General features: G+C 38.7%; 2 pseudogenes; one reads left to right on the top strand and one right to left on the bottom strand.

The window, feature by feature from the left end:
- Nucleotides 1-1,948: 1,948 nt before the first annotated feature.
- On the bottom strand, nucleotides 1,949-2,750 carry LOC149241744 (DEAD-box ATP-dependent RNA helicase 35 pseudogene; annotated as a pseudogene).
- Nucleotides 2,751-2,917: 167 nt separating this feature from the next.
- Nucleotides 2,918-3,800, top strand: LOC149241743 (truncated basic helix-loop-helix protein A-like; annotated as a pseudogene).
- The last annotated feature ends 23,059 nt before the right edge of the window (nucleotides 3,801-26,859 follow it).

Genomic DNA, 26,859 nt, shown 5'->3' with positions numbered 1-26,859 from the left:
AAATATGAAAGCTTACGATAACTTGCATTGCATTGGCGTGAAATATGTCAATCTTGGATAATACTTGATGATGTATGAAACATGAAATCTTAGGATAACTTGCATTGCACTTGTATGAAATATGTCAACTTTTGATAAGACTTGATGTGGTATGAAATATAACTTTCCATATTGATTCAGATAAAAATGAAATTATGGATATCGGTTGATAAGAATGTGAAAGTTGGGATATTTAAGGTGAAACTGTGGAATATATGTATTGGAAAAAACGAAGCTAGCAATAATATCTCAAATCTTATTTTCCCAATTATATATGAAATAAGCATTTTTCTGTTAATTATATAAATGAAGCAAATTATTGTATGTTATCAAACATTTGAAAATGTATAATTTTAAAGGGCAATGCCTAGATTAATAGGTGGTCAACGGTTGAGCGATCGCTACAATCCATGATCGCTACAATCGCTACAATCCATGCACTCTTGAAGGGAGGGACTAATAAGGGTGAGGGATATGCCAACCAAATATAATTAAGTGTGAATTCATTACAGAAGAACATGAGACTCCCTTGAGAGAGTTTTCTTGCCTTATTCCAAAAACTATATTCGGATGTCTAAGTTACCCATTTTAATTAACAAATTCATATAAATATCATTTTAATCATATAAACATTGGTTTGGCACTCCAAGGATTTCCCATTATTTTATTGACAAGAAGCTTTTCCAAATAAAAATCCTTTCAACAAGGTACTTGTATTCTAGTTATAAGGATTAACAAATGAAAAAATCAAGATTCTATTTAAAAATTAGAAGTAGAATGCAATGGTTAAAAGCCAACTCATGAATTAAAAAAAAAATCTAACTCTAGTTGCAAAAATGAATTAATATTAAAATAAAATTTAGTTTGGTTTTATACCCATGTACTGATTAAAGGAATAGAGGTGGGAAAATAAAATGAGATTGTGAATTTTATAATTGAATTAATATTAAAATAAAACCTAGTTTGGTTTTGTATCCATGTACTGATTAAAGGAATAGAGGTGGGAAAATAAAATGAGATTGTGAATTTTATAATTTCCGAAGGTAACCCAACATAGTAAGATCCACATGCAATGAAGTTCACAATACAACAAGGCAAACACTGGATACACACTAAAATCAAAATGAAAAAGAAAGTTTGAAATTGAAATGATTATTATTAGTCCATGCCATAAGGCAAGCAGGGACTATAGTAATCTGTCGGGTGTTGCTTATTAGTCTTTGCACAGGAATTAAAACACAAAATATAAGTTTTTGCAAGAACATTATAATATATTTTTTTGACCACCCTCTTAAATCTTGACAAAAAGCCTAATAAAAACTTTAAACATCTTATTTAGCCTCCACTCTGCTATCTGGTACTTCATCGAGTGTCACCAGGATCCTTCATTGAGTGTCGCCATGATCCTGAGCCTTCTGGTACAAGCGACTGTCCAATTGCCCAGACTGGCCAACTGGCTTCTCTGCAAAGATGTTGACTCTACCGATGTTCTAGTTGGCTCTGCTAATTGCTCTTCTACTCTCTTCAACTACTGTATTGTTTGGCTGGCGGTTCATGTTCTGGAAGAACTCCCCTGGAGGTAAAGCCCATCACAGGATCAAGCGAAGAAATCTACTGGAGGTCAAGCCCATCACAGGATCAAGTGGAGCTTTCGCCTGGAAAACATGGCACCAGGACAATGTCACTCAAAGAGTTGAATGATGAACGAGAGTAGAACCACCAACAATATCACTGGGTACATTTCAACCCACACAACCCAAAGTCATTTCAGTTTTGCAATTCATACAGGTCACTTAGACAAACTCAGTGACTCACCGAGTGGTTTACATCTAAAGAGAGCCCTCCCTCTATGTAGAGGGCACTTCATGGAGTTGAGCAAAATGGATTACTAAGACCAACACACTGCACGTCACATCCTCGCAGGAGCCTCCTTCAAGAGACATTTAAGATCAAGAAGAGTAGTCTCACTTTGGTTCTTGTTAATGAAGGTGGTTGCAATTCCAGTTTTTACACATCTTCCAGTTCGTCCAATTCTGTGTACGCAATTCTCTATCTCTGCGGACATATCATAATTGATAACATGCTGAATGTCAGGAAAATCAAGCCCTTTTGAAGCAACATCTATTACCACTAAGACATCCTTTTTGCCAGCTTTAAAGGATGAAATTGCATATTCTCTTTCTTCCTGATCCTTTCCTCCATGTATTGCCACAACTTCCACGCCTTTCAAAAGAAGGTATTCATGAATATCATCAACGTCTGCCTTGTTCTCACAAAAAATGAGAACATGAGGGGGAGTTTTCTGCAAAAATTCCAACACATAAACAATCTTTTCCTCTTGATTGACATACTCAACTTCCTGTAAGACATCCAAGTTTGCTGCACTAGCCCTGCCTATGTTTACAGTCATGGGTTTCACCAGAGCACTTCTTGCAAAATTCTGAATCTTCTTAGGCATAGCTGTAGATAAGAGAAGTGTTTTCCTTTGAGCTTTGAAATGATCAAAAACCTCTCGTATGTCATCCTCAAAACCCAAATCTACCAATCTATCTGCCACGTCGAGGGTGAGGTACCTGCAACATAGATAAATTCAACTTACAATATTCATCATTTAGCTATCTGAAACTTCTACAATTTTTTTTTGAAATAAACATTCTACTACAGGTGTAACCCGTGACTGTAAATAAACAATCCTGCCTCTTGTTTGACATACTAAACATCCCGTATGACATCCAATTCTGCTGAGCCAACCCTGCTTACTTTTACAGTCACAAGTTTCACCAGAGCACTTCTTGCAAAATTCTGAATCTTCTTAGGAATAATTGCAAAGAAGAAAAGTGTTTTCCTTTGAGCTTTGAAATGATAAAAACACTCTTGTATGTCATTGTCAAGACCCAAATCTACCAATCTATCTGGCTCATACAGACTGAGGTAGAAATAGCAAAAATAAATTCAGCTTGTAATTAATTCCAGTTATGTGTGATAAGTTATGAAATCAAAATCAAAAGGCCTATATAGAGCTACAACTAGGGCTACTTCCTCCCACTTAGCTTGGGAAAAAGGGTTGAAACAACTATAGCTATAATTTGCCAGGGGACGGGAAAGGAAATGGCTTCTTCTTCAAGCGGGAATGAAAATGGCTTCTTCTTCAAGCGGGAATGGAAAGCTATCAAGATGTCTTGATGATAAAATTTGTCAAAGTAGAGTAAGGTTTCAGATGAAAGCAACCTTCAAAGCATAGGGTGGACATACTCAAGATTATTCCATACTAGTTTGGAATAATGGATTTTTCAATGGACATTCCAAATGGAAGGAAATGGGTGAAGGGATGGAGGAGGAGCTGCACCTATGGGAAGAGATGCATGAGAAGAAAACTCTTCAGTTAAGAGAAATATTTCAGTCCCTTTCTGCTCAAGGAAGTAGTAGTCTTCCAATGAGACAATAGTACAACCTATTATCACCAGAAGATCTCACAGATACAGAGTGGTTCTATTTGACCTGTATGTCCTATGATTTCCCACATTCTGTTGGATTACTCGATGTCATGCTAGAGAGAGGAAAGTCCATTATGGCTCAGCAACGCAGGGAAAGTACATCCCAAAATGTTCAATCGACATCTTCTTGCAAAGGGTTCTGGCATTCAGAAAGTGGTGTGCCTTCCCTTCACAGAGGGCATGCTAGAGCTTGGTGTTACAGAGCTGGTTCATGAAGCTCGTGATGTTCTAAAACATATCATGAGTTTTTTCTTCGATATGTTATGATCACTATGTTTTGAGCTAACGATATCAGAGAGGGATTGGAAGAATGAAACTATAACGATCAAATGATCGTTTTATTCTCTTTCCATGTGAAACAAATGAAAGATGAAATTGTATGAAAAAAATATTAAAAGTTATGAAATCAAAATGAATTCCTGGTATGTTTCGATAATTCGAAATCAAATCCAAAATTTTCAGGATAATTTACCCGTGGATTATTTTCAACTACTATGTATTTTCAGGTATGTATAGCTACAATGCTATTTGCAGTGGCATGATCCGGATTATTCACAGTTTCGTGTTCATTCTGTCGACGTTTCAAACCCCAAAGGGGGTCCATCATCAGGACTAAATCAGAATGAAACTTCGACAAAATAAACACGAAACTGTGGATAATCCGAATCATACCACTGCAAAAAACTACCACAAAAGCCTAAAATCTAATACAATACTATTGCTATATTATTCAGTTGAAAAACAAAACAAGATAAAATAAACCAGTTGACATAAATCATTGTATCTAACACTGCGGCGACACCTCCTTCCTACAACTACAATGTCATATACCTATACAAGAATGCCCAAAATAAAAAAGAAATAAACATCACACATACAACTGAAGTGCAAATACAACTGAAATGAAAATATACCTTGCAACTTCCCTTGTTAGCTTATGTATCCTTGCCTTTTGGCCTAAAGAGGTCTTGAGAATATTATAACAGTGTTGAAATCTTATAAATTTTCGAGTCAAGATGCCGTGTGGTCATTATAATGAAATATTTAAAAAATAAAAGAAAAAGTTTTTGTTGCATGAGTACTGTGATAAATTGAAATTGTTGGTTTATGATGTTGCACATGGAAATTGTTTGAGTTATTTAAAAATGAGAAGGTAAGATTAATTTTACAAGTTCTTTTAGACCACAGTCTAAGAGGATCAAAGAGATGACCATGTTGGAAGAGAAACTCTCGTTTAATTTATTTTTATAACTCGATTGAAAAGTCTAAAGTGATAAAATTATAGTATAACTTGGATTTAATAAGTGATAAAATTATAGTATAATTTGGATTTAATGTTCCCTTTGAAGCTCAAAACTAGTTAATTAAAGAAAACTTGACTTTTTAATTGAGCTAATCTTTAAAAACAAAAAACTTGTAATTGAATTGAAGTAATCACTAGAAATTGAAATAAAATTGGAATTAAAAGTAAACAATATTTTTGCTTCTTCTTAGAGATAATACAAAATGAGAATATAAATTGAACCAATTTCCTAATTTTAACATCTTGACAATGATTTTCTATTTTAAAATTATAATAGTATCAAAATGAAAACTATACACTAAAATGAGCATAATACTTGTGTTTTGATTTTTTGATAATGTTGTAATTAAACTATGTTAATGATGCTTGTGTAGGTATGTAAATGTGGAATGGGTTAAATTTGAAACAAGGTATATTGTATTTTAATTTTAATTAAATTGTGGAACTATTTATGAAAGGGATGAGAAACTACATATACCATGAGTCATGAGTGGGCACTTGAAAGGAGGGAATAGTGGCAAAAATTTGCTTGTTGAAATAACTTATGCTAATAATTATTTTGTTGAGCTAGATATTAAAAACCCCAATTTCCTAAGAAAGCAATTATTGAGGAAATTAGTCGTTGAACTACCAACTCACATAATTATGGGAGGTAGTTCGGATTTGTACCTGACTATCCCACCAAGGTATGAGCAAAGTATCCATCTATAATCTTTTGATATTGACCCACAAATTTGTGGATTTGATTCATAAATTTGAAAAAGAGACCCATGAAATCTTAAGCAAGAGGGTAAAAAATGAAGTGTTTTGACATGCAGAGAGTTTGGGCTAAACACAAAAGGGTTTGGGGACCAAATTTGAACGAAATTTGGGGATAAAGATGTTGTTGATTGATGGAGAACATTGTGAGGGATCATTAGATCCCTTTCTGGACCGATAAAATCAAACATAAATGCCCAAAAACCAAATTGCAAGAAACAACTATGTTTTTGTGTGCTTGTTGAATAAAGCATGGATGCATAGAGAAGGGAGGTCACTGAAGGTGTACTAGGACAATGAAAATGATTGTATGTGATGTTAAAGCAAGTTGAGAAATCACCCATGCGTTAAGTAGGCTCTTGGCTCAATGGAGTTTTAAGGGAAACTTGTTGATTTCCTATGAATAAAGGAGAGTGGTCTTCATTATTCCACCCTTTTCTTGACTATGAGAGAACTCCTATGATGGTTTCATGATCTGGCTAGGGGGTGGTTAGTCGCAAAAGAATGGAATAGATAGAGTAGCACATGGTTGGGTGGAAAATAACTCACACTTTATTAGTTGCATGTAGCTCTGTAATTCAACAACATAAGTTCCCTGGTGATTTGTATTATCCACTACAATTTTTTTATTAAATGAAATGGAAAGAATGTTTATGGTTGTGTAACATTTATTTTATTTCATATTGAAATGTAAATGTGTTCCTTTTGATGCATAGATGTGGTTAAATGCATTGATCTAATAGATTTAATGAGTTAAAATTTCATGAGGACTCTTAATTTCAATTATTTGTGATGATATTGTGTAACAAACCTCTTGAAAGAGATTTGATGGCTAGATAGGTAAGGAAGTTTGTCTCTTAACCTCTTAAACAAAAAAAATGACTAATTAGAAATGGAAGACTCTTAGTCCTCAATCATGAGAGCTGGGGCTTGCACTAGTCATAACAAATGAGTCTTTGACATGTGACTCAAAGACATACAATCCAATTAAATTATATATAGTGTATAAGAGAACATATGAGATACAACAAAAACTAATGTATGAAAAATATTAAGTGAGGAATGTCCTCACAAAACCTTTGAAATTATTGAATGAAAATCTCATTAATAAACCATGTTTTTGGGGGGAATACAACATTCTTGTAATGAAACTAGACTGATAAAGTCTTCATAAGACACATGAAAATGTGAAATAATAATAATAATCTTCACAATTGGATTCATAATATTTGGAAAAGTTCTGATATGAACAACATAGATTTGGGCTATAAATCTTCTTGGGATATGGCTAGGTTTTACGTCCTCTCCATTGGAAATGATAGATTTCTTGGAAAGTCTTAAAAACTTAATCCTTAAATGAAATTAGGGCTTAGTTTTGGCCTTTCCATTTTGTTTCCAATGGACAATTGAAGCCTTAATTACTTATGTTGAGCTACGCATAAAGTCAGTTATTCATAAAATAAGTGGCTTTTGTAACTTCCAATGAATTTATTTTGATGAAGCCTAGTTATGTACTATATTTATATATGCATAAGACATGTCATTACATGTCCATAGATGATTAATACAACTCTATTGGAAAACTGCTTCTATATGCTCAAAGGATATTAATTATAAAAAAATATACATGGATAGATCACCAAAATAACAATGGAAATTATTGAAGAAGAGGGCCCCAAAACTCCCTCTATAAGTCTTCTAAGCATGGAATAAGATTTTTCAAGGCTATAGGCTAGACATTTCGTTTGGATAACTTGAGAAGTTAGTTATGTTTATGTTGATTCAGGAGAATCCAAAAATACATAAATTCAAAGTTCCCATAACCTTATGGAAACAACACCATGTTGAAGATCTCGACGAGATGATTCCAACACAACTTGAACACGCAAAAACATATTTTGTACGTGAAAGTTATCATGTTATGAATATTGTGCGAAACAAGGAAAAATATTAGCAGAGGTGCCACATGGCAGTATTGCAAAATGACACTTGGTAGTATGAAGCCGGCATGGCAGTCAGACATATTTGATGTGGTAGGATGAGAAAAGAACAAGTGGCATGATGTGGCGCTGACATGGCTGACACATGGATGAGCCTAAACATAACAAGCGGCATAGTTAGTAACTAACATGGTAGGTTTTAAGAGTGACACATGACAATAGGATGTCATGGTAGGTTCTAAGGTGACGCTACGTTGGTAGATGACATGGGCACTGACTGAGCTCCAAGTGGACCAATGAGGATGTTCCATGTGGCCCAATTAGAAGGCACCATGTGTCACCTTGGGAATGATCTGGAAAATTTGAATTTTAAAGGCCAAAATGGTTGGAGCCACGAGGTTTGACCCCATGATGTATGGAAATACATGTATAGGATCCACAAATGAGTCATGTCGGTTGTTTTATGAGCTAAAGGGAAAACATTTATTTCTTTTAAGAGGACCAAAATGGTAATATCCGCAAGTTTGACCCCGTGAACCCCCCATAACAAACCACTATATAACCAACATGCCATGTGGTCACATATCAATGGATTGCCAACTCAAATTTTATATCACCAATTAAAATATGTTATAATCCTAGCAAAAGTGCACCCCATGTCATGCTGTGATTGATTGCGATTGTGTGATTTTAATATGGTAATATTTATATGGTAAAGTTAACCAAATGCGCCATGGGCTCATATGTGGATGAAACACATATTATTCTATTTGAATTGGATCATAATACCTGAGACTTGACCTCGAGTATAGCAAGTTGTAAAGTTTTATATATTAAAATTACTTGCCAAAGCACCAGACAGTCAAAGCACTAGCATCTTGATAGAGTTGAGGGCCTTTGAAGACAGTATTTTTCTGTAACCTTTTGTAAAACAAGAAGAGTTTGAGCTCTAAATTTGTAGCAACCAAAAGGGATTTTGGTGGTATTTTAAACCACTTCCTAATAGCAAAGAGCTCAATTTTTGTTGTGGGTTTTGAAGGATTCATTTGTAATTTGTGTTCAATTTGTGGACAGGGTGTTTGAGACTCATTTTTGGTAGAAAGAAGGGAGGGAAGTGGTTCACGACTTAGCAACAGTTTTGTAGGCTTCTTATAACAAGGTGAAGACTAAGTAATGTAACAAAGAACATTAATGCTTTACATATGAATAATAAAAGAGGCCACTCCATTGGAGCCAGGACCCAGAGATGTAATTGACACTAGACGAATTTTGTTATCAATTGGTTGTCCTTCTTGTTTCTCTTCTCTTCTCTTCTCTTGTACATTTCTTTTAGATGCAACTTCATTAAAGTTCTTCACGCTTGATTTAAGTTAATTGTTAGTTTAATTTTAACCACTCACATTTGAATATTTTTACAAGTCAAGTCACTTTAAAGATCCATATCATATGCAATGGTGTATTTTATTAAATATTGTCTTAGAAATTTAGCAAGGATACAACTTATTCTATACATGCAATGGAACCTTTCCAACCTATAGATTGGAGATTTGCTAGAGTATATAACTCCTACTTGTCTTATATGCTTGTTATCATATTTAATTATTATAATTAGTAGTCATTATTAGGTAGAGTTGGTTCTCTATGAGAAGGATTCCATTCTTAGTCTTTAGGAGGTTGTTGGAACTAGTTGGATGTGAGAGATTGTCTCCAACAAGATAGTTCCTAGATTGGTGAGAGATTGAGGTATTTGCTCAACAAGTTGATTTTCCAATCAAAATATTTTCTCTTTCTTGAGATAGTACTTTCATATTGATATGTGTCACTAATTTATTAATGAATTAAGAGTGTGTTCTTTTATTTATTTTTAATTTGGTATCAAAGCAAGAATGGGCTTGACTCCCTCATGGGAGGGTCTAGACGCATCGTAAAAGTAGAAACAATGTGTTTTTTTTTAATGTTTGTTTTTCCAACAGACGTATTATTGCTATGAAAGTAATTTCCTACGCATGTCAATTTTAACAAAGAAGAAGTGGCTATGCTTGGGCACCTCTCAAGCTAAACACATTTGCATGTTGGAGCTGCATGACTTGGCTATCACGTTAAAGTTATTTGTTGGGTGGAGATAAAGTTTCCAAGTTGAATAATTGCATCTAAGGAAAGTGAATCACATTGATTTTATATTAAAGAAGAGACCACATGAAGGAAAGAGCCTATGATGTGAAGTTCATGACACATTCCATGCCACCTGAGAATATTGAGAAGTGAGATTTTTTATTGAAGATCAATTGCAACCGCAAAAGCGATATTGCTTGATAAAAGAGAAAAGGGTGATGTAGATATGAAGGATACTATAGAAAAATTTCATGCAAAATCATTGGAGGTCCTAGAAACACTGGTCAAGAGTGCTTGACACATTTTAATGTTTATAATAAGGATATACTCTCCCATGTTAACATGACATCAAAGCATCCATGATACCTTTAAGTATTAAGGTATTCAATTACCTTCCCATGATAACATAGGGATAAACATAAATTTGAAGAAGGAGAAACAAAAGAGTGAGAATACCATGGGAAAGGATGAGTTAAAAACCGACCTTTAACAACCCCAGGTTATATTTCTATGTAAAAAGGAAAAAATCAACCAAATTCATGGGACACATATTCCAAGCTGAATGAGGAGAAAAAACATTACATTGAGGATCACATTTGGTTAATTAATGACTATGGAAATTGGCATTGGAAATTAGAGAGAAAATAAAGGAAAATGAAAGAAAAGAGGAAAAGGAAAGGAAGATACATCAGACATTAATGATAAAAAGACACCTAAGAAACAATTGACAACTTTTTATTAACTTTTGATCAGTTTTCAACTTGGAAAACTTTAGTAGTGCTAAGGAAGAAATTGAACTCCAAGAGAGAGAACACGCAATCAAGCATAGGACAAGCAAGGAAAAGAAAGGGAGCACAAGAGGAAGTTTGGAAAGAAGCAAGTAAGGGAAAAAAATAGTTGTGGAATTGCAGGTAACAATGTGCATGTGTGATTTAGCATGTTGGGATTTGATGCATGGTGCATGCATTTGTTTATTGTTGATGTTTCCTGTCATTTTCATGGGATTTGCTTGGATTGAGAGTGGTTTCATCCTTTCCTTTCCATTTCATGGATAACTATGGTGTGGTGGGTTTCATTCTTGGTTAACATTTGGAATTCTGGAAGATTTTGGATCTGGGTGAGCTGGTGTCAAGAAAATCCAAGGGCTGGGGGTGGAGATGGTTTTCTCTACGAAGCCCTTGATAGGTGGGTGGAGAAAGGAAGATTCCTCTAGGTGTGGTGAATAAATTTTGAGGCATCCAAGCTTATGTTGGTTTGGTGATTTGTGGACCGATTTAGGTGAAATCACCATGGTTAAGGGTTGAAGTGGTTTAGCCTCTGGAATCCCTGGTTGGTTTTATTTTAGTTTATCCCATGAGATCCCACATTCATGCTTGTAATATGGCACGAGGGTGATTGGATGAAAGAAAGATTTCGTTCAAACCGATCTATGGTCAGGTGGTACGTGGAAGTCCCTGACTTGGTTGAATTTATGCATATGTTATTATGTGTTATTTCTTATTGATATCTATGAGCACTTGTATTGTATTGTGTTGATTTTATCACTGGTTTGTCATGGCTTCATTTTGGTTCAATACTGGTTACATGCATGGTATACTCTTAGTATATGATGTGCTCTTGCTATGGATCTTGTTAATGATTTGATAAGATATTGTATGATTCTATGAATGAATGTGCTAATATGTGTTTGTTACTGCTAGTATGAGAGGGGAGTAACCTTCTTGATGATTATTCAATGAACTAAGGGAACAATGAGTAGAATGTGAATTCATGGCCTACAGGTAATATGTTTACACTGTGATTGTCTAAATGATTATCATGTGCATTCTAGTCATTTTATTGTTGTTGTGGTTACATGCATGATAGATGCTAGTTAATTAGTGTGGTCATATGCACGTGCATCGATTATTCATGCATGATAGTTAATTTGTTGTTATATGCATTGTGGTCATATGCATGCTGATTATTATCATTGTAGTTTCTTGCATGACGATTATGTTCTTGATATTATTATGTATTGTGCTAATCTGGACTGACTTGTGCATATGTAATAACCTCCACTAAGATGCATTGAGGTATGATTTTGATTATGTCTTCTATTTGGTTGATCTAACATGGTATGTTTCCATGGTAATAAAAGACTAGAGATGAAGAGCATAATAGTTGAGTACAATTCATATGACTCCATGTACAGGCCGGGAGAGACATTGGTGGGATGGGAGAGATTAGTTGAGAAATAGGGAGACTCTCCTGATCTAGTAGATACATTGAGAAGTTTGAAGGCAAAAGTTGTAAGTTGCAAGGAAGATAACATGATAATGATTGAAGCATAGGAAAGGCTTGCGAGAGCTCAAGAAAAACAAGTGGATGTTTATACAATCATCCTCTAAAGTCTTTCAAATTTGTAGAAACAGGGACAATTGGGGATCAATCATGGGGACAAACAAGAAGAAAAAACTAATAATGCAAATGGAAGTAGGTATCATAAAAGGTATAGGATGGACAAATATGATACAGTAAAGGGTGGCAGATCCTTGGATACACTTGAGAGTAGGGATAACACTCATGGAATTTATTCTAGCTCTGGTTCTGGGAGACATCATCACCATCACCACCAACATACTTACAGGAAGTGTGAGAGGGGGTACTTGCTAGAGGAGTTCAAGAAATCCAAGCCTCCTACTTTTGATGGTGAGTTTACTAAGTCAAAATATGTAGAAGCATGAGTACTTGGGATGAGGAAATTTTTCAGGCTTCATTATTTCCCAGCGAACATGAAATCCAAGATAACTAACTTTAGACTCAAAGGAAAATAAGATATTTGGTGGGAAGATGTTAAACATATCAAAGGCATCAGGGAAGAGAAGCTGACATGGGAAGAATTTGAAAGACTCTTTAGAAAGAAGTACCTGTCTAAGAGATCTTATGATGGAAAGGCCAAGGAATTCTATGAGCTTAGGATGGGTTCCATTACAGATGAAGAGTATACAACCAGATTTTTAGAGATGTTGAGATATGTGCAATATATCAAGGATGAGAAAGAACAGATCCAAAGGTTCATCAACGAATTTCCATTATCATTCAAAGACCAAATTAAGTTTGATGATCTTCAGTCTTTGTAGGAACTCATCAGGAAGTTGAAGCATTGTTATGAATAGTCAAAGCACAAGCTTGAGTTCAAGTGTGGCTGGAAGGGTAGTGAGAAGACTAAAGGAAAATGACCTGAGAAGCGAGGAAGATCTCAGGATGTAGGTGATAAGGAGAATATGGCACCTCATAAGAAGTTCAATGCAACTGAGAGAGGACATGGGTCTCATCATGTTGGGCGCAGGATCCCCTAAGGTAGGTTTTGGGGCTTAGAGCCCATGTTTTGACTAAGTCCAATGGAAGGACTCTGCGATTTATGGGCGCGGAGAGCGAAGATTGTAATTGAGTCATAGGGTTTTCTGCCCTTATTTTTGTAATGTAATGTAGGCTTGAGATATATACCCATGGTTCGCGGACCATGGGATTGTATAAATAGAGTGAGGCTCTAAGTTGTAAAAGATATCTAATCTAATAGAATAGAATGGACAAATGATCTGGATGAAATAGAAGTCTAAGTGTAAATTCATGTCTTTGGGTCGTAGAGTAGGAGAAGGCTCCGCAATTGAATGCACAGCGGCCTAGTAGTCTGCAGCTGAGTGCGCGGACCCCTGCAGCTGAGTGCGCAGGGCGAGTCGAGTCTATAAACGATTGGACAATTAATAAATAGAAGTTTCTTATCATTCTGTGTATCTTTTCCTGTTTTGTGCATTAAAGTAAATTGGGTATGAATTGCAAGTTTACTGTTTATATGCTGGCGAACTTATATAAATGTGTTGAATACGTGAACATAAGATAAGTATATGTTTATGTGAAGTTAACTAACTCTTATAAGGAAGATAAGTAAGATCCACGGTATAAATTAGGGAAGTAGCACATATCGTTGCCTTAGTAGCATGAAAGTACCGCAGTCCTTGGCTAGGGCTGCGCGAAGATAATTATAACCAATTACAAAGGCATCTTAGGCTAGAAGGGTGCGCAAAGTAACCTGCGTGAAGCCAATCCGCAGTTGGACTAAAGTGACACCTTAGACATCTCAAGGGTGCAGAAACTTGGTTCCAACATCCCCCCATACTGCTTTGGGTGAGACCTCAGTCCACGCTCCATGGGCTATTGCCGAAAGAGCAAGTAGTACAGGGATTTGTTTGGCTAATTAACTCTGCACCTGGGTCAGGCCCCTCCAAGCCAACAAATGATTCCGTTGTCGGGACTGGAATCTGCATAGAGATGTCTGATGTCGCATCACTGGAATCCAACTAAGAAGGAGATTGAAGGGTGGTCGGACAGGAAAATTCACAAATTCGCGGCGCAGGAGAACTTGAATCCGCGACTATCAAAGGAAAAGTGGTTAGATTGCTACTTGTACACAGAGATCCACGAAATTTTCTTCGTGTCATTCCTTACTAAGCTGTATGAGTGGATCGCGAAGCTAGCAGATAGCCAAGGGAGGTGGAAGCTCAACGAACCTATTGTGTGGACCCCAGAGTTGGTGCGCAGATTGGAAGCATCAGAGGATAAGATCACACGTGCTATTGATCACTAGCTCGATCGGATTATAGGAGGATTCATTACTGAGTTCGTGGTAGATACGTTGGTCAGCTATAGCGAGGCAAAGCGACGCTTTCTCAAAGGACCGCGAGGTAAGTACGTAAAGTCTCTGAACACTTGGATTAAAATGCTATTGTGCGAAAAGTAGATTATGCAGTTACATTGGTGTTCGGGGCTACGTGAAGTGGGAAAATTTACAGAAACGAAGGAAGCACAGAACTATAGACTAGCCCCTTGATTTCACCTCCATGAGGGGACAAGGAAGAGCTTGCGAAGGTATATCTGCGAAGTGTGATCCATTTGATAAGGCAGAGGATTCCGCACATACCACCCCCACCCACACCACTACCAGGTTCACCGTCATTGCCCTTGTCTTCACCCATACCACCTCCGCCACCACCGCGTTTTAATATGGCGAGCTCGATAAAGTTGCCAGTGTTCAAGGGAGTGGGAAATGAAGATCTATACCAGTTTTGGTTCGTTGTAAAAGATGTATGGGAATCACAGGGAGTTACAGATGATGCTATCAAGAAAGAAACATTGGTTAGTACTCTGTAGGATCGCGCACTGACTTGGTACATCAAGCACGCAAGTGATAATCCGAATGCGGGCATCACAGTTATCCAAGCTGCGCCAAATAGGGAGTTCAGCAGGCCGAAGTCAGAAGCATAGTCGATCATTGGGTTCAAAGAGATCACAATGCTACCAGGCAAGAATCCTTGGGAACTAGATCAGAGGCTGAAGTTCATAATTCGTGAAGCTAACATGGCTTTGACGGATGGGCAGCACCGTGAATGGTCGTAGCATCACTATCGCCGAATTTGAGGAAAGCGTTGTCGCAACAAGGGTTAACAACTCAGGTAGAAAATTTAGAGATCACGATGAGGCTACATGAGACCCCAATACAAGATCCTAACCTGGGAGTTTAGTAGATCCATGCGCAATTAAAAAACAAATGCTTTGAGATGTAGAGTCTGAAACATGACAGAACAATCCAACCAGAAGTGCACGAAGAGGTGTGGTGTATGAAATGCAAGGGTCAGGGTCCTGATAAAGACCACTACCTGGTATTCGTGAACTACCTCGTGGGAGGAGGACCGATGCCGTTAAGACTGGAAGCACAAGCAAGACCAAGCGCGGTGCCTGCTCTGTGGTGCGCGATTTGTCAAATAGGAGGAAAGCATGCTACGGACAACTATCATCTATTGCAGAAGTACACGCAAAATTCGCAACAATTGTTTTGTAATTTCTATAGATCAGTGGGACATGATGAGTGCACATGTAGAAGTTATGAGCTAATGATGGATAGAACTCCTACCTATAGGGTTCAGGCCGAAATGCGGCCCCTAGACCAGGGCACAGGGATGGCGCGAACCGGATTCCAGGGGCACGGGTGAGGCCAAGGTGGAGGAGGACCTAGGAGAGGTCACGGACAACTGATATGTTACAAATGCGAAGGGCCAAGGCATTATGCCCGTGATTGTATGAATACAATGTGTCCATCATGTTTATACTGTACCTTATTCAATCATGAGATGGAAGATTTTCCTACGCTGATATCTAGGATATGCGACAAAGGAGGGCTACAACCTCCCCTGACTCAGAACCTGCAAATGATGAGGTTTGAACCATGCAAGGAAGAACCCAATGTGAATATTATGCTTTGAAGTGGAATCACAACGGGAGATGATAAAGGAAAACAACTCGTGGAAAGTACTTGGGTTTGCAAGGCTCCGACAAAGGAAGCAGAGTTTGATTTGGAGTGCACTTGAGAAACCTTTATGGAAGCTAAGAAGAGCTTCGCTGATGCCTCCACTTCAGGAAGCAAAGACAGACCGGAGCCGGAAATGGACCCATCGATGCTCATGATGTTCCTGGAAACATGTATGAAGCTACTGCGTGATAGTAAGGCGGTCAAGGGATTATAGGAACTCATTAACAGATGTGCTGGGACCGCGACAGGAGAACCATGCGTAGTCCAGAAGATCGGAAAGCATAAGACCAGAACAGGAAGAGAAATGAGGTTAACTGCACAGATTGGAGAGTATAAGATGGACCAAGTAATTCTAGATTTAGGATTAGACACAAACGTTCTGCCAAAGCAGACGTGGGAACGCATGGGGAGGTCGACGTTGCAGTGGTCTCCTATCTAGTTGTGCATGGCGAACCAACAGAAGATAATACCCTTGGGGTGATTGCAGGGAATCACAGTGGATATTGAAGGAGCGAGCGCACTAGCCGACTTTGAGGTGATAGAGATTGTTGATGACAACAATCCCTACCCCGCGCTCTTAGGAATCGATTGGGCCACTGACATGAATGGGGTGATTAACCTAAAGAAGTGCAAGATGATTTTTGAGAAGAAGTCCCTGTGCGTAGTGATACCTTTGGACCCTGCTGAGGGATCGTGCTACACTGAGCCAGTGCATGACTATGAAAGCGACGACGACTTAGACTGCATCTACAAGATAACTGCGCGAGAACAAGACTAGGTAAATCCCACTGTAGACAGATGAATTTTAAGGGAGTGCGAAAGCTCCTGTACTTCATATTCGGATGAGGAGATAGAGCGATGGAAAACAGGTTGCATGAGGTAACCACAACTAACTGTAATACGATGACAAGATCACTGTGATGCATATCAACAGAAATGAGAGATTTGCCTACTTCTGATGGATTAGGTGAGGTAGATTCTTTCTTGGACAAATTTGAGAGAGAGGTGTCGGAGAAACAACATTTCAAAGCCTTGAATTGGGTACTACGCGCTACGCCCGCGAGATGGTGGGGTACGCACAAAGGAAACTTTGATGACTGGCGCACATGTAGAAGGATGATGCACACACAGTTTGGAAAGCCTCGAGTACAATTCACAGATAAATACAATGGGCAGGATGATCTGCGCACGCATCTGGCTAAGTGGATGTAGGCCTATGGGGAAAAGCCACAATCAGAGTGGGTGCACCTGTTCTATCACACTCTGGATGTTATATTGATGAACTGGTATATAGAAACAGAGCTTCGCCACGGGACAAATGAATGGGATGTTCTGCGCAAAGGATTTGTAATGACATTTAACTTTGGTGATGGATGGGAGAGTATTAATGAAGTGCTACAAGAAGTAAAGGCAACCATCTTTAGAATGTCACAGGAGCAAGAAGCATTGACTCAGCCTGACTGGGCTGCCCATTTAACTTGTGCACTAGAGTGTTATAATGTAACTGCTAAGGAAGAGGACGAAGATCCGAGGAATATTGATATTCTAGAGATAGAAGGTTAGCGGGAGGTTCAAGGACCACAAATTGAGAACCCTGACATAACTGTGCCAATAAAGACTCAACAGGTAAACATTGGTACAGAGGCAGAACCAAAATTTGCAAATATTGGGGACTACTGGGACACCGCAATGGTAGATAAGGTCACTAAATTACTCCGCGAGTATCAGGACTTATTTCCAACCAAGTTCACAGACTTAAAGGGAATAATCAGAGACTTAGGAGTAATGAGGATCACGTTAAAACCCGACGTGAAGCCAGTGAAGCAGAGACCATATTGCTTAAACCCAAAGTACAAGGAGAAGGTCCGCGTAGAGTTAGATAAGATGCTCGTGGCAGGAATTATTGAGCCTGTCGAAGAATCCGATTGGGTAAGTCCGATGGTGGTATAGGAAAAGAAACAGAAGGACGAAATAAGAATATGCATAGATCTCAGAAAATTGAATGACGCGTGCGTCCATGATCCATTCCCAACCCCGTTCACAGATGAGGTATTGGACAATGTAGGCGGTTAGGAGGCATATTCTTTCACCGATGGGTTCTCGGGATACCACCAGATCAGGATCGCACCGGAAGATAGGAGAAAGACAACCTTCGCAATGGAGTGGGGTTGCTTTCAATATACGGTCATGCCTTTTGGATTGAAGAATGCACCAACTATCGTTTCGCGTAGTTGTTGCGGTGTTTAGGGAATATATTCATAAATTCTTGGAGGTCTATTTTGATGATTGGACTGTATTCGGGTTGGTTAGGAACCATGTAGCGAACCTACGCTTGATGCTGGATACATGCCGAAGATACCAAATCATGCTCAACCTCAAGAAATGTACGTTTCTTGTTCCTTTTGGGAACCTGCTGGGGCATGTGGTTTGTAAACAAGGGCTGATGGTAGACCCCGCGAAAATTGTGGTAATTCTGAATTTGGAAGTGTCATGCAGTGTGAAATAGCTGCGTGCTACTTTGGGACACACTAGGTACTATAGGAAGTTTATCAAGATTTATTCTCAGATTGTTGCGCCAATGGAAAAACTACTGAAGAAGGATTTCACATTTTGTTGGGACGATGACTGTAAGAAAAGCTTGGATATCTTGAAGTAGAAGATGGTTACTGCACCAATTCTTGTCTTCCCGAACTGGAAGAAAGAATTTCATGTTCATGTTAATGTGTCATGTATAGCACTGGGGGCTGTACTTACACAAGAGGGTGGAGAAGGATTGGATCACCCTATCACGTTCGCGAGCCACAAATTACCTAAAGCAGAAAAGAACTACTCCACCACTGAACACGAGGGACTGGCTATGGTGTACGCACTTCAAAAATATCGGCACTATTTGCTAGGGGGACACTTCAAGATGTACACAAATCATCCATGCTGAAATACTTGGTCAATAAACTTGTGTTGGGGAAGCGCATATGCAGGTGGCTCTTATTGTTAGAAGAATATGATTTCGAAGTTGTTGTGAAGCCTGGGTAGTTGAACGCGAGACCATATCACTTATTGTGCATTGAGATAGGGGAGGAACCTACCATTTTGGAGGAAGGACTACCCGAGGCACAACTTTTTGCTGTGCGCGTAGCGAATGGACACTTTGAAGATATCATCCACTCTCTAACAACTAGAACTGTGCCGAAAGGTTACTCTGTCCAGCAGAAAAAGGAACTAGTGGTGCACGCGACAGACTTTTTTGTCATCGCAGGGCATCTATATAAGATGGGGAATGATGAGATACTGCGAAGGTATGTACCAGAGTTTGAACGAAGCAGTATCCTCGCGGATGCTCATGGGGGCCCCGCGGGAGGTCATTACGCAGGAAGAGCAACCGCGCAGAAGATTCTTTGCGCAGGGTTGTGGTGGCTGACCCTTCATCAGGATTCAAAAGCACATTGCAAGGCATGTGATGTATGTCAAAGAATGGGCAAGCCATTGCGAAGGGATGAGATGCCTTTGAATATGCAAATGACATTACAACCCTTTGAAAAGTGGGCGATCGACTTTGTAGTACCCATCAAACCGTAAGGAAAGACAAGCACAAGTTATATTATTACTGCAAATGAATACTTGACGCGTTGGGCATAAGCGCAACTAGTAAAAGATTGCACAGCTGCGACAACCGCGAAGTTTCTATTTGAGCACGTATTAACATGATTCGGCTGCCCAAAGATCTTAATGAGCAATCGCGATACACATTTCCTGAATGAAACGATCAGTGCGCTGACGGAAGACTTTCAGGTATATCATCGGAAAAGCACGCCGTATCACCCACAGGGTAACGAGACTGTCGAGGCGTTTAACAAAGTATTGGAGACCGCATTAACAAAAGTATGCAGTGCGCAGCGAAGTGATTGGGGCCTGCGCATCCCCGCAGTACTATGGGCTTTACAGGAAAACATGTAAGAAACTGATGGGGCAAATGCCTTTCAGGTTGGTTTATGGAGTGAAAGCCACAATGCCGATGGAATATATCGTGCTTAGTCTGCGCATAGCGGCACTCATAGGTATGACGGACCACAGAGCCTTGGAGGAGAGGCTCGCACAGCTGGAAGAACTTGAAGAAGAATGGTTTTTGGCAGGATTTCATCAGCAGCTACAAAAGCAGCGCGAAAAGGCATGGCATGATCGACATATCAAGTTGCACACGTTTAAGATGAATGATGTGGTGCTGTTATACGACAACAAGTTCGATAAATTCCCAGGGAAACTCCAAATGCATTGGATGGGACCATATGTTATTAAGGAAGTCATAGATGGTGGTGCGGTGCAGTTGGTGAAACTGAATGGCGAACTCTTCCCAAGCAAAGTAAATGGTAGTCAATTGAAGCCTTACACAGGTGGCCCGACCATCTGACTAGCCGCAGAAAGTCTTGCAAGCAGTGGCTCTGCGTGCTGCCGACCTCGCAGCGGTTCGAGTAGAATTGGGAGGTCTCCATGCGAGGATCTCCACACTGACCGAGTGACTCGAGGGTGAGTCACGTTGTTTATGTTGGGGGCCTATTGGGCACGAGATCCCCCAATGCAGGTTTTGGGGCTTAGAGCCCAAGTTTTGGCTATGTCCAATGGAAGGACTCCTCGATTTATGGGCGCAGAGAGCAAAGATTGTAATTGAGTCATAGGGTTGTTCGCCCTTACTTTTGTAATGTAATGTCAGCTTGAGAGATCTACCCATGGTCCACGGACCATGGGATTGTATAAATAGAACAAGGCTCTAAGTTTTAAAAGATATCTAATCTAATAGAATAGAATGGAAAGATGATTTGGATGAAATGGAAGTCTAAGTGTAAAGTCGTGTCTTTAGGTCGTAGAGTAGGAGAAAGCTTTGCAGCTGAGTGCGCAAAGGCCTAGTAGTCTGCAGCTGAGTGCACGGACCCCTGCAGCTGAGTGCGTAGGGTGAGTCGAGTCTGTAACTGATTGGAGAATTAATAAAGAGAAGTTTCTTATCATTCTGTGTATCTTTTCCTGTTTTGTGCATTAAAGTAAATTGGGTATGAATTGCAAGTTTACTGTTTATATGCTGCACGAACTTATATGAATGTGTTGAATAAGTGAACATAAGATAAGTATCTGTTTATGCGAAGTTAACTAACTCTTATAAGGAAGATAAGTAAGATCCACAGTATAACTTAGGAAAGTAGAACAGATTGTTTCCTTAGTTGCACGAAAGCACTGCAGTCCCTAGCTAGGGTTGCGTGAAGATAGTTATAACCAATTATGAAGGTATCTCAAGCCAGAAGGGTGCGAGAAGTAACCTACGTGAAGCTGATTTACAGTTGGACTAAAGTGACATCTTAGACATCTCAAGGGTGTGGAAACTTGGTTCCAGCATCCCCCCATACTGCTTCGGGTGAGATCTCAGTCCGCGCTCCACAGGCTGTTGCCAAAAGGGCCAGTAGTACAGGGATTTGTTTGGCTAATTAACTTCGAACCTGGGTCAGGCCCCTCCAAGCCAACACATCATGTGGAGCAATAGAATAAATGAAATGGCAGAGAATGATTGTGGTGTTGAACCTGTGGTGGAGATCATCGTAGGAGGGATTTTCCTTCACATCAAGGTGACAGGCCTTAGATCTACAATTATCATGAGGCGAGTATAGTTGGGGATGTAGGTCATAACATTCCCTAGATCTATGCAACAATGGATAACAACTAGGAAGATCATCAAGCATCTATTATCAAGATGGAAGGTGGAACCAGAGGGAGAGTTCCAGGTAGAGCCTCAATGCATCTTGCAGTAGAATAAGCCCATGCTTCGGGATCAAGAAATAGAGTAAGTAAAAATGCATAGAAGCACTTTGGGCCTAAGGAAGCTACATGGAAGATCGTTGACCAGATGTAGGCATAACAAGTAGTTTCTAGTTATAGGTGAACTTGTTAAGGGAATTGAAGTCCCTTGAGAAATGATATGTGCATGTGTTCAGGTTACAAGGCAGCATGCTGGGTAGAATAGGGAAAGGTAACTGGTATATTGTTATATTTATTTATGCACTTACAATTGTGTGTTTATGGAAGCATGATGCATGTAATTGCATGGAAAAGGAGACTGCTATAGATATTGAGGAAGGCTCGGGTTGAGCTTTCACTCATGAACCCTTAGAAGCACCAGGAAACCATGGGGGTTGATTCATGGTGTCTGTTGAAAGTTTTGTGCTTTTGGTGTTTTGTGATTTGTTTGTGTTTGATTTGCGGTTTTGACTGTGACTAGTGCATGGCCATGCCACTTTGTTTGTGGTGTTGTATTGTTGTTTGGTTTTCCTTATTTCTTTATCTTTCCTTCTTGTTCTTGCCTTTTATGTTTTGAGGGTCTTGGGAATTGGTTGAGGGAAAGAGGAAAGCTAATGGAGCTCAAGGAGAGTTGAGTGAAACCCAACAGGTAATATAAGACCTGGATGAAGCTTGATGCATGAATAAAGCCAACTCAAGGAAATAATAGTTGGGTCTATTAGGGTAAATGGACAATGGCATGACAATCATGAGAAAGGTAAAGTAAATGGATTTGAGGTATCAGATGCCTTGGCTATGTTGGGAACTATTGTTCTCAATGTTGTGCATGCATTGCATGGATAAAGGAAGTTCTCTTAACCTTGATCTTATGAACACTGGTAATTGTGTTGTGATCATGATTATGTTAATGTTTATATATATATATATATCTATCTATATATATATATATATATATATATATATATATATATATATATATATGTATGTATGTATGTATGTATGTATGTATGTATGTATGTATGTATGTATGTATGTATGTATGTATGTATGTATGTATGTATGTATGTATGTATGTATGTATGTATGTATGTATGTATGTATGTATGTATGAAAAAGTCATCAGGGATCATTCTTGTGGAAGAATGATTGCTTCATGAAGGTAAATGTCATGAAAAGGTTTATGTTTTTATGAGGAATCAAGTGGGCAGAGTAGCCTTGGAAGATCTATGAGGTTAGTATCATATGGATATGATTTTGATATTATGTGCTTATAACTATGCCTATGTTTATGTTATGGTAGGAAATGCTGAAGGATACATTAGCAAAATGAAAGCAATGTGATCTGTGACATCCTGGGACAAGCATGGAGAGTGGAAAGATCCACAAACCTGATACGTGGGTTGTGGATGCACATGCACACAGTAAGGCATGGGAAAGACACTAGAGGAAAGGTTTCCTGATAGAGATGGTGAGGTATCTAGATGTGCAGTACTATTGCTGTGTACATGTTGCATGTGTTGTATTATGTCATGTGTATTGTGTAGTCATTGAATTGTGACATGTGTATTCGTTTTGTTGTACTATGTGTACATGTATGTGTTGTGTTGTACACTATGTGTATGTGTATGTGTTGTGAAGGGATTGATTCTTAGCATCCTTGGAGGTTGTGGGTTGGAGCCTTGTTATAGCTTGGGTTCCCTGGAGGATATGGGTTGAGATAGTAGTCCTTGGAACCCTGGACAACTTTCGAAGAGACCAATCTTGAGTTGCTGATATTGAGGGTAGAGGTGGTATAGTCTCTAGATTCCCTTGTTGTTAATACTACAATTAGAAGAGAAGGCACTAGGAGCTTACTAGGAGCTTAAAGGGTTTGGAAATTGATCTAGTGTATGTACGTGGCCAAAGAGAAGAGAGGGCATTAGGTGCTTTCTAGGTTTGGAAACCGATCCAGTGTCTGTAGAGAAAGGACAAAGAATCATTAAGGGAATTTTGAGGTTTAAAATGGGCCTTGTAAGAAAAATGTACGACCAAAATAAAATTTATAAGAACCAATAGGATTCAAGATGATGATGTCAACCATGGGGGATGATTCACCATTTTTGGAGTAAACAAGTAAAAAGATTAAAAAAAATAATAATAATAAAACTACTTTTTCAACTTATCTCCTCAATATTTTACTAAAATTTTGAGCGAGAGTACTTTTTGGATGCAAAATTTAATTCCCCATCCAAGGAGTACCCATGTTATATACTTTCAATGGACCCTACTACACGAAAAATGAGAAATACATGAAAAAACGTGATTGCAATAACATTTTTCATGTATTTCTCATTTTTCGTGTAGAAGGGTCCATCGAAAGTATGCAACATAGGAACTCCTCGAATGATGGATCAAATTCTGCATCCAATGAGTGTTTCCACTCGAAATTTGAGTAAACCCATAGGGAGATAAGTTGAAAACATGAGTTGAAAAATAATTTTTTTCCTTTTTCCTCTAAAATTTGATGATGTAATCTAATCTCATTTTATTATTTCCACTATTATCTTATAATTCCCTTAGGAGGCTCATTTTAGACTTGAAAACTCCACTAATGAAAGGAAAAATCAAAGAACCATTTGAAACATAAGTATAAGTATTTCATTTCCGTTTTTAATTTCAAAATTATGAACATAGTCAAAGATTTTGATTTATGATGGTTGAGTTTCGAGCTAGCCAGATGTGATATGTTTATAATGATGTTTTGATCAAGGATCTAATTTTACTTGTTATGACAGGAATCAAACATAATTGCAAGTGTCACCTTATTGATGATCTATCAATGAGGTATGCTTTGAATTTATTACAATTCCTTTTCAGTCTAATGGAAATTATGTGCTTGGTAGAGGAAAGCATGGAAATGCCTGATCGGGTGGTTGGAATTGGCTACAAGAGTCTTAGCACCAACCACAAAAGGAATTGGAACATGCAATAGTATGCTAGTAAAGGACTTCAGGAGCAGGGCCATTGTGGGACACTGCTACCTAATAGTGTCCATTGATTTCCATAAGCATGCTAGGATAAGTATGATGGTTTTGAGGCAGGGATATGCCTTGTTTCTTTGACCTTCCAGTTCGAGAAAACCTTTCCAAGGGATGGATCACCCAAGGGACTAGGAAGAAGAGAAGGGGATGCCAAGGAACTTGGAAGGTGAGTGATTACATGAAAGGGGATGACTAGATGTTATAGACATTTTTGGGCACTGCAACCCCAATCAAACATGTCCATAAACCAAGGGCTCCTAAGTCCCTAAAAGTGTTGTTCCATACCCTAAAAGAACAAGGTCAACTGATTACATCATCTCCCAGAAGTTCTCCATGAAAAACTGCTCAGAACTGGTCAAAACTGGACCATCTCACCTGCTCCATGGTCAAAGTGCGATGCATCCCACCTAATGCACACAGGAGGTGTGATGCATACTGAAAAGCCCTTCTATGGGGTGCGATGGGCGAGAGTGGACAAATGGCAGAGACAGTTTGCAAGGTGGATGATCATGGAATCTTCCAGAAACTTCTCCTGTGACACTTGCCTCTCTGAATTCACCCAAGGATGAGTAAGAGATCATCAATCTCCAAGTGGAATCAAGAACTATCAGAGAGAGGACACTAATCAGAATCCCAGAAGCTGACTCACCCCCCTGCAATCATCTATATATGGATCCCTCATCCCAGAGATCCAGAGGCTGGAATTTTGTATCTTGTAAGGAAGTGCTATTGTTTTCTTGTTGGAATATCATAGTGTTGGGTGATCTAAGCTTTTCATGAGGTGAAAGAAGGGCTTTCATGCTGGAGGATGACGCTAGGTCAGAACAATTGGTTGTAATCCTCTTTGCTTATTCTTGATATTAATAAAGCTATTCAAGTTTTCCTCCACATTCTTGTATGTTTGATGATATATGCATTTGTGTGGTCAAGATATATTTGGTCCTATATTGTTTATGATTGTAGATCTCTATTTTTCGATAGTATTATGCTGCTTTGATTCCACAGGTGGTCTTTGAAGTTGGGTAGATGAAGGAGAAGCGGCAAGGATCTGTCAGAAGGGAGAGGAACCGAGCAAGGAACCAAGCGCAAGACTGAGGTTGGTGTCCTTCATTCCACTCTCATCTACTTCTCATAAAGGAAAACAAAATTAGTTTTAGTTGGTTTGTTTCTAAGATAGCTACCAGTCTTAGTGGGACTAGCAGCTCCAAGTGGACACTAGATTTCCCTATAACACCAAATTTCCTCAGGGACTGGGAAATAGAGAAGGGAAGGTAGGAGACTAATTTTTTTTAATTTTATTTTTATCAATAACATTGTTGATTGGAATCAGAAGCACATTGGGAGTGTGCCAGGGAACAATGATCTGATAACTGTTCACTGAGAGAACAAGTAGCAGAAGAATTGTAGTGTTGTACATTATATGGAGGCTTTTATTTTAGTAGTGGATTTTGGACTTCATGGGAAGGAAGTGAATCCATGGCATTACTTTTGTGGGTGGAGGTGTAAGCCTATGGATTCCCTTGTCGCTGATGCGGACATCGTATCCTTTTTATTTGTTGGTTAGAGAAAGTGTGCATATGTATATATGTGTGTATTATTGATACTATATCGAGTTGTGTTTATAGAACTCCATAAACAATATGTTTATTTACTAGTTGAAGCAAATGTGCATAAGTATACGTGTTTGTCATCGTAAATACTGTATCGAGTTGTTTTTATAAATCTCCAATAAGCGGTATGTTTGTCATGTTTTCAACAATTTTTTATTGTAAATATTGCATTGAGTTGTACGTATAAAGCTCCATAAGCAGTAGGGTTTTCTGGTCATAAGTTTCATAGAACAACGAGGGTGATGTTCCCCCATGGGGGAGGGTTTTATAACAACCCTGGTTATATTTCCATGTAAAAAGGCAAAAATCAACCAAGGTCATGAGACACGTATTCTAAGTTGAATGAGGGGGAAAAACATCACGTTGGGGGTCACTTGTGGTTTATTAATGGCTATGGAAATTGGCATTGACATTGGCAAAGGAAAAAAGGCAATAAATGGAAATTTAATATAAGAAATGAA

This window comes from Pinus tabuliformis, chromosome 8 (assembly GCF_031772625.1).
Source record: "Pinus tabuliformis cultivar Carrire ecotype Pingquan chromosome 8, CPIR1, whole genome shotgun sequence".
NCBI lineage: Eukaryota > Viridiplantae > Streptophyta > Pinopsida > Pinales > Pinaceae > Pinus > Pinus tabuliformis.
The sequence above is the reverse complement of the archived record's forward strand: the minus strand, read 5'-3'. Positions and strand labels throughout refer to the sequence as shown.